This window comes from Benincasa hispida, chromosome 9 (genome assembly GCF_027475165.1).
Source record: "Benincasa hispida cultivar pf3 chromosome 9, pf3_genome.v1.1, whole genome shotgun sequence".
Lineage (NCBI taxonomy): Eukaryota > Viridiplantae > Streptophyta > Magnoliopsida > Cucurbitales > Cucurbitaceae > Benincasa > Benincasa hispida.
The window spans coordinates 8,125,734-8,135,225 of NC_143486.1; the positions used below are offsets into that span (position 1 = coordinate 8,125,734).

At 35.7% G+C, this 9,492-nt stretch overlaps 1 long non-coding RNA gene across 1 annotated transcript; it reads right to left on the bottom strand.

The window, feature by feature from the left end:
• Positions 1 to 923: 923 nt before the first annotated feature.
• LOC120085500 (uncharacterized) lies at positions 924 to 9,061 on the bottom strand. The gene is made up of 3 exons (XR_005483973.2): positions 8,986 to 9,061; positions 8,460 to 8,899; positions 924 to 1,363 (listed from the first exon to the last, which is right to left on the bottom strand). It is a non-coding gene; the product is annotated as an uncharacterized LOC120085500 (long non-coding RNA).
• Positions 9,062 to 9,492: the final 431 nt, after the last annotated feature.

Below are 9,492 nucleotides of genomic sequence, written 5' to 3' on the forward strand. Positions count from 1 at the left end.
GAAGGCGCATCTTCTGTTCTAAATAACGGATGAGTGCATTATAAATCTCGACGTGTGCAGACATTGTGAAAAGATAGTGTCATCATTTAGAAAATCAGTGCCTATACAATAGTGATTGCACGATCGCTTACATATATGATATTGCTAAGCAATCGTATACCGATTACACTATCGCGCGCTATTACCTAAACGATCGTTTACCTTTTCTTAAGTGATTGTTTAGCTCCCGATATTTACTAAACGATCGTATAGACAATCGCTTAGTTTTTCCTACGTGGTCGTTCGGACGATCACTCACCCTTTTCCTACACGATCGTTTAGACAATCGTTTACGTTTCCTACACGATCGTTTTGACAATCACTTACTTTTTCTACACGATCGTATACTTCCCCTAAACAATCAAGCATCTTGTCTATGCGATAGACGACTGCATCTCCCACTCGCTTGATCGTTGTGTACGGTCTCTCTTCCTTCTTCCCTCTACCAAATGCGAACAAAGCCCACACACTTTGGATTCTCACTCCAAGAATATTGAAGGCTCTAAGTGGTGTTTTCTTCTCCGTTTCCTTCTGTCCGAGTGGTGATTGTTCGAGATAGACGGTTGGGTTTCAGACTCGCTGTGAAGAAGAAATCTTCAACTAGTATAATTTTTTGATCTCTTTAGCATTATGAAAGTATGTTTGAATGTATATGCGATAATTCTATCACAATGAATTGGAAAGATCTGCTTCCACTCGTAGGTACTCTTGAATAAGAGTTCTTTTACATACATCATATGCTTTCCTATGATGAGAATTAAAATCTATACAATATATAGTATAATAACATATGTTATTATACTATATATTATAACTAATTTATAACATATGCTTTCCTATGGTGGGATTTAAAATCTACATGGCATACAATATGCACATACATGTTTAATTTAAATATAACATACATCACATACATAAAATATTTAAACAACACTGATATAGATCAATTTTGACATCTTAAGCAAGCAATGAACTATTTATTACAAAAGCAATACAAAATGCAGCTTCAAAGTGCCTCTGGACCACTCGAACCGGCTCGAACAGGAACCGGACCGCCCAAACCGACCCTCCAAAGCTTCAGAAAGTTCTTAATCGGACCCCTGGTAGTTAAAACCGATCGAACTGGCTTACTCCCGCGAATTGGACCTGTTGTGGGTGTGTTTCTGGGCAAGGATGAGCAACGTTGCAACGCTCCATCCCAGTGTTTCAGTGCCTCAAGCTTCAGGATGAACAGCGTCACGACGCTGCGAAGGCAATGGCTTATTCTGCAGGTTTTGCTTCTGACCTTGCTTGCTTGATCTTCAATTACAGCCTATTTTCAACTCTATTCACTCCAATAAAATTAAAGACCCTTAAACATACATTAAGGCCCATCAACCAAGAGCCAATTACAAATTTAACAACTAAATCAAAGAGAATTCTAATGCCAAAATTGATTTATATACCATATCAGTCACCAAACATGCATTACTAGAAATTCACCCACAAAATTCAAGTTATCGTTAATTAAGTGCTTAAATCATGCTCTGATACCAATTGATAGGATAAACATGCATAAAATGGAAGCAAACAGAATCACTAAGAATTCTAATTACACTTAATTTGAGTTCAGAAGCATGCTTAAAATAATTTTCATAAAAAGAGGGTTCCATATGAGTACAACTTTGTAGAAATACTCTTGATCCTAGCTGAACTTCACGAATTCGGTCTCCAAATTTCTAGTAGACCACCAAGAGGGACTTCTCTATTATTCTCAACCTTGGATACAGTGGTGAAAACTCTAAATTGAGTTGAATTAAGGTGAAAAATGGAGAGGTTTGATAGTTAAACAGTTTTTGCTGAAAACTTTTCAAAGTTCAGATTGCATGAATGAATATTCTCAAAAAATGAAGCTTTAATCAATCTCAAACATGCAAACATCACTCATTCAGCAATTTGACACTTCAAATTGCACTTAGTGAGTGGCCTAGGTGTTAAATTTTGAAATAATCCATTAAAAACCCCCAAAAATGGGATAATTCCACCAAATGCATTTCTATTTTTAATTTAATTCAGTTTTTCAACTTAAATTAAATTAAAACTAAAACTCAATTTCAAAAATTGAATTTTCTTAATTTGAAATGATTTAATTTAATTTAAATAATTAATTAAATAATAATTTAATATCAAATATTAAATTAATAAAACACCTAATTTAAACATGAATCCATATTCATGTAATCAATATTTAAATATTTTAGACTATCTATTTTTACATTTAATTTCGATAAATTTAAATTTTATCGAATATAATTATCCAAACCCTAAATTGAATTTGAACATTTCAAATTCAAATCCTAATTTGGAATTTGAACACTTCAAATTCACTCAATATTCTAATCCATGATGTAATGTTTTACGAGCTAGTAGTGGAACCTTATGGATCTACAAATCATGAGCTCCAACGATTTGAGATTAATCGATTAAACTCTTTAACCTGAATTAATCCATTTTCATTAACCACCGAGACATACCACTATAGCTCGATGGATGTACTCTCCTCACTGTAGATATATTTCTGTCCACTTGATTTAACCATGATCAGTAAGTCGATCTTTCATAGGTCATTCATATTTGCAGCTAGGTCAAAATTATCATTTTACCCCTATAAATACATCTTGCTCCTTAAGCTCCCACTGATCCTCTATTGAACAATTGGTTTATAGTCTAACTAATAAATCATGTCCCTCTCAGTCATGAGAGGGTGGGGCCCCTTTATTCAAGACCAAGAATCAAAACTTAAAGGAATAACCTATCTGCTAACCTAAAACGGGTAGGAGTGAATTCCATCTTGTAGGACTATGTCTCCAACTATGTATCTGATCTTATCCCCAAAATGAGAGGCTTGTTGAGCAATGTTGTTGAACTACTATCATCTATGCAGATCAAAGGATAATCCCAAATAAATAGAAGTTCATAGTTAGCTCAGAATTAAGATCGAGTTATCCTAGGTCATCAAATTGAAATAGTCAATTTTAACAATAAATGGTCGTTATAAAGAAAAATGACTATTTCGTGGTCTGATCTTATGCAAAACTCCTTTACATAGGATTCCCCCAATCGCTTGTCTCCACATGAACCATTTTGGGACCACTTCGTTTGTATCAGTACATAAAGAATGTCGCATCCATAGTGTCCCCAGGACGAGGTACCCAATCTCATCCATATACTTATAGACTTTTTTCACTATATACTATAACTTGATCCTCTTTTATGTCTCTATATAAAGTCACAGTATTCATACTATAGTGATGGATTCGTTTACTGGATTTTATAACATAATGCAATTTCAATAATACTTTTATTGAATAAATTCTTCAATAATATTTTTTTTAATAAATAAAATATGTTTCCATGATTATGAACTGCGAGTTTTAGGACATTCCCAACACCAAGCTTGTAAAATTGAAGGGATTGGTTCAGTATCTTTAAAATTCAAAGATGGGACTATGAAACTCCTTAGAAATGTAAGATATGTACCACTTCTCAAGAGAAATTTAATCTCCTTGGGAATGCTAGATGCAGTATGTTGTGAATACAGAGGAAAGGGAGGAACCCCTGAAATTCTTAAAGATTCTATGGTGGTTCTGTTGGGATTAGTGTCCTAATTCTCCTGGAGTCTCGTTGTTTGTAATGATACAAATTGTTTAATAAATAAAATAATTGTTATTTTATTCTAGTATTTACTCATCCAATAAACAAGCTCCTTGGTTATCTTATGTGAACTTAAGCATGTATATGTGATATAAAACTGGATCATACCTTAAGTGATAACCTAAATAGGTCTATAGTATAAGGATTAAGGTGGGATACCTGATCCTAGTGACACTACGGTTACGGCCCACTTTGTAGAGGTTTGCAAGTGTTGTAAACTACTACAAATGGTAGATCTTAACCATTCATATGGAGATGTGCAAGCGAGGGTGTCCTATACAAAGAGTTTGTATAAGACCGGACCACGAGATGACTATACTCTATATATAACGTCGTTAATACTAGAGACTTACATCTCATCTAAACGACCATAGATGACACGACCTCAATCCTGAGTGTTTTGGGAACTCTTGCCTTTGAGGGCAGTCCTTTGATTAGTATGGGTGAGAGTGGCCAAATTGCCAACTCAAAATGCCTACCTTTTTGGGGACTTGTCTGATCTAGTAGCTGAAAACTCAATCCACAAGATGGAATTCACTCCTTTCCTGAAGCAGGAATAAGTAGAGAGATTGCTCCCTTAAAGGTTGATTCTAGGGCTTGAACATAGTGGCCACAGCTTTTCTTTGGAAGAGATGACTCAGTCATAGTAGGACTATGATTTATGTTCATTAGAGGGATCAGTGGTACTTAAGGAGTCAGATGTAACTATAGGGGCATAATGATTATTGGTCGAGCTATACTTACGAGCGATCTGTGAAGGGTTGTCGCACTTCTGATTGGTTAAGATGGACACATAATATATCTATGGTAAGGAGAGTTCAGTTGTCAGTCTTTAGTGGAGTGCCTAGCAATTAACGGATGGTAAATCCCGTGACTAAAGAGTTTAGTCAGTTATTCACGTACTGTTGGAGCTTCAAGCTACAGGTTCATAAGGTCCTCTTAGTAACTCAATGGATTCAGTTGAGGATCAGTTCTTGGTGTTGATTTGAAATGTTCAAATTGACAAGAGATAATTCGATTATATATAATATAATCAGTATGATGTATGAGATACATCCAGTGGAGGATTAATGTAATTGAGATTTACATTACGTACCATGGAATAGAAAAAGAGCTATGATTTATATGTTTCATGAGATGAAATATTAATACTATAGGTTATAAATATAGTATGATAAGTTGGTTATCATTTATATTTATAATAATATTAATTATTGGATAATTAATTCTTTTTCTATAATATCCAATTGAGTGGGAGGTTATTGATGGTTTTCATGGTAACCGTGAGATAAAAGGAAAATTGTTTTCTTAATTTTAGTAATGTTGAAATTTGAGATTTTGTGAATTCTCTCTCGAAAAAAGAATCTCATGGAAGTTGTTAAGTAAATAGGATTTACTAAGCGACAGCTTGACAAAGTTAAACGTTCGTGTAGTGTTTCTATGTGACAGACACGCAGCTAAGCAACGAGCTAAATGATCGCTTAGCTTTTGTTAGACGATCGCTTAGCTTTTGCTAAACGATTGGGCATCGACCTATACGATAGGTTCAGTCTTCTCCCACTTGCTCAATCATTTACACGATTGTTGAATCCTTCTTCTTCTACCTCAAACCAAGTCCACATAGAGCCTACCCTAGGAATTCTTACACCGAGATACCAAGGTAGCTTTCTTGGTGGTGTCACACTTAACTCAACACCGTCGAGGTTCTGTGGAGGTCATTCGTGCTGTTGAGGTGTTCGTGATCGAGGCGATCATTAAGATCAAGTGTGCGAAGTTCGTGCAGTGTAGCGGTCATGTTGTTCGAGCGTTCGAGGTTGCTGTGTTCGAGCGTTTGTGATCAAAGAGCGTGGAGATGAGTCTATCAACGTTCGTAGCATTTCTCCTTGTTCATTTGTATTTTCATGTTGTAATTTCTGTAATGAATACATAACCGCTTGTTTCGTTTTATGACTGTAATTGTAATGTTCATACATGATTGTAATTTGGAATGATCTTTTGCTGCTCATAGAAATCCTCGTGATCAATTTCCTTCAGGTTCTGGTTGGAGAAAAGGTCAATGACCTATTTGTGGTCAGAGAAGTTAAAATGATGACAGGGGCCTATGCAATGACCACTGATGAATTGACAGAGGCTGACATTTGGGATAAGAGGTTGTCTCATATCAGTGCTAAGGGGCTGGATATTTTGTCCAAATAGGGTATTCTACCTAAGGGAATTATAGACTAGCTCACTTTTTGTGAACATTATGTATTGGGGAAAGCTACCAGACACAGCTTTATTAAGGCACAGCATTCAACCAAAGCCATCTTTGACACATTCACTCAAGTCTTTGGGGACCAGCCCCAATACCAAGCCTAAGTGGCTCCAGGTATTTACTTTCCTTTACTAATGACTTCTCAAGAAAAAGTTGAGTTTTCTTTTTTAAATCTAAAGATCAAGTTTTTGATAAATTTAAAGAATGAAAACTCGTGATTGAGAAGAAAACCTCAAAGGAAATTAAATACCTAAGGACAGACAATAGGCTGGAATTTTGTAGTGAGGAATTCAAAAAGTTTTGTAAAGAGACAAGAATCACAAGGCACAAAACTATTAGATTTACACCTCAACAGAATGGGGTGACAAAGAGGCTAAACAAAACCATCATGGAAAGGGTCAGATGCCTACTGTCTGATGCTATACTTAGTGAGAAATATTGGGCTAAAGCTGCTACCTATACAGTTTATACTCTAAACAGATGCCCAGATACATCCCTAGACTACCTAACACTTGAAGAAAAATGGTCCAAGCATCCTCCTAACCTAGAAAACCTAAGGGTATTTGGATGTATTGGATACATACATCAAAAGCAGGGGAAACTTAAGTCTAGGGCTGTAAAGTGTATATTTGTGGGGTTCACAAATGGGGTGAAGAGTTTCAAGATGTGGAATCTAATTGAGAAGAGATTTATTATCAACAGAGATATCACATTTAAAGAAAAAGAAATGTTTATGCAAAAGGAGAATGTTATTGTTGAAATCCCTAAGAGTCCTACCACTAGAATTAAGGTAGAGAATCCCAAAGATACATCCACAACTATAAATCCTCCAAGTAATTCAGAGGAATAAAATGGAACAACAGGTGAGCAAGTTGAAAGTGTTGAAGCTCAACCTGATTTGAATCAATACTCAGTAGCTAGGGACAGACAAAGAAGGGTGACTGTTTCTCCAGCTAGGTATACTGAAACAAATTATATGAACCTAGTTTTGAATGATACAATGGCTCCAAATGACCAAGAACCAGCTACCTTTGAAGGGCAGTGAGCTGCCTTGATGCAAGGAATTGGATTGAAGTTATATGTGAAGAAATGAAATCACTAAGTGTGAATAACACAGGACCCTAGCTCTTCTTCCTAAAGGATGAAAGCCAATAGCATCCAAATGGATCTACAATCTGAAGGAGGGAACTTTTAATGAGCAAAAGCCTACATATAAGGCAAGACCAATGGCTAAAGGATTCACACAAAGAGAGGGCATTAATTATTCTGAGATTTTTTCACCAGTTGTAAAACATACCTCTATCATACTATTGTAATCTTTGGTTGGTCAGTATAACCTAGAATTAGATCAGCTAGATGTGAAGACAGCCTTCTTACATGGACATCTAGATGAGACAATTTACATGGTGCAACCTAAGGGTTTTGAGGAAAAGGGAAAAGAGGACCTATACTGTCTTCTAAACAATCTATGGACTTAAACAGTCCCCTAGATTCTGGTATAGAAGCTTTAATGACTACATAAAGAGCATTGGTTTTCAGAAAAGCACCTATGACATATGTACCTATGTGAATTCAACCACCTATAAGAACAAGGTATATCTACTTCTCTGTGTGGATGATAAGTTACTAGCAGGGAGTTCTAAAGGTGATCTAACTTATGTCAAGGATCTTCTAAAGAAAGAATTTGATATGAAGGATATGGGTCAGTCTAAGAAGATCCTAGGGATTGAAATTAAAAGAGATAAGGCTTCCTCTACTCTGGGTATCAATCAAGCTAGCTACTAATCAGAGGATTCAACCTATCTCATGCTAAACCAGTATGTATTCCTATTGACATCATTTAAAATATCTTCAGCTAATTCTCCTATAGAAATAGACACAAAACATTTAGCTCAAATGAAAGTCAAGCAGTGGGCAGTTTAATGTATTTGATGATCTCTACAAGGCCTGATCTAACCTACTGTGCTAGTTTAATAAGTAGATATATGTCAAATCCTGACAAAAGGCATTAGAAGGCTACTAAATGGATACTTAGGTATCTCATTTGTTCTAAAAATGCACTGTTGACTTATCAGAACACACAAGAATCAAAACTAAAGTTGTATGGTTATGGTGACTCTGACTTTGCAGGGGATTTAGACAAAAGAAGATCTTTATCAGGCTACCTATTTCTATATGGTCCTAATTTGCAAAGTTGGAAGGAAAATTTACAATTAAACGCAACTCTATCAACTACAGAGGCAGAGTATATGGCGTTGGTAGAAGCTATTAAAGAGGCATCATGGTTAAAGGGCTTGATGGAAAACTTTGGTATATCACAACCAGTAGTTAAAATCTATAGTGACAACCAAAGTGCTATCCATCTTTCCAAAAATCCACAATATCACTCTAGGACAAAACATATAGACATTAAATACCATTTTGTAAGAGACAGAATAGAGCAAAGAGAAATAGAAGTGTTGAAAGTTCATACCTCTGAGAATGCTGCTGACATGCTTATAAAGCCTATTACAAAGCTCAAGCTAACTATGTGTCTCGAGCTGATTGGCTTTCAGTTGCCTGAAAAATGTTCAACATCAGATTTGGAAGGAAGAGAGCTACATGCATTGAGATCAAGGTGGAGATTTGTGAAGATTTTGATCTCAACGGTCCTATTTTTTTTAACAGATTACAAAATATATCTAACAGTCCATGGACTATACATATCTAACTATTTTACATTTACTATGATACTAGAAAAACAAAAGAAATCTATAAAAAGAAAGCAACTCATCTTCTTGTAGCTTTTTTAATCAAAATATTCCCTTCCTGTGGATGTGGGCATTTTAAGTCGAACCACGTACATCACTGTGTTCATCTTCTTCTTCTTATTCTCATTTGTGAATTGCATGCTTCATAATCTTTTATTTTCACCTGCAAAATCTTGCCAAAAGCACGAAGGGTTAGAGAGTGTTGAGAGAGTTTCAAAATTTGTGTAGAGAGAGAAAGAGAGAAATTACCTTTTACCAAAATTAATTTCCCATCTGATTCTTCACATCTTCACATCTGAGAGGAGATAGTGGTTTTCACTACGTGTGTTTCATTCAGCTGAATAACGTGGCCATTCCTCAACCCTTCTTTTCACCTAACTCATTTCTACAAGTTGGATTGAACTTCTCCTTGAGTTGGGCCTGAAAATATAAACATTAGCCCAACAGAATGACGTAATCTTAGATAGCTTTTGTGAAGTTTATTGATTTTGCTAAATATGTTATCTTTTCTTTTTCTTTATCTCTCCTCTATAGAAAGAGGGGAGCGTGATCTAAATATGGTACAGAAAAACCAAAATCGACATGTTATTCTAACTAAACAGAAAGAATTCACCTAGACAGAGAACCTACCGAGAGAACAATATTTATGTTTTTCCTAAGCGAGAGAACAAGTGGGCTAACTAATGAAAGTGCAACGTCTGGTTCAGTGGGAGATGGGATAGCCTATTTCATAGTGTGGTTAGTGCTCTTCTTTAT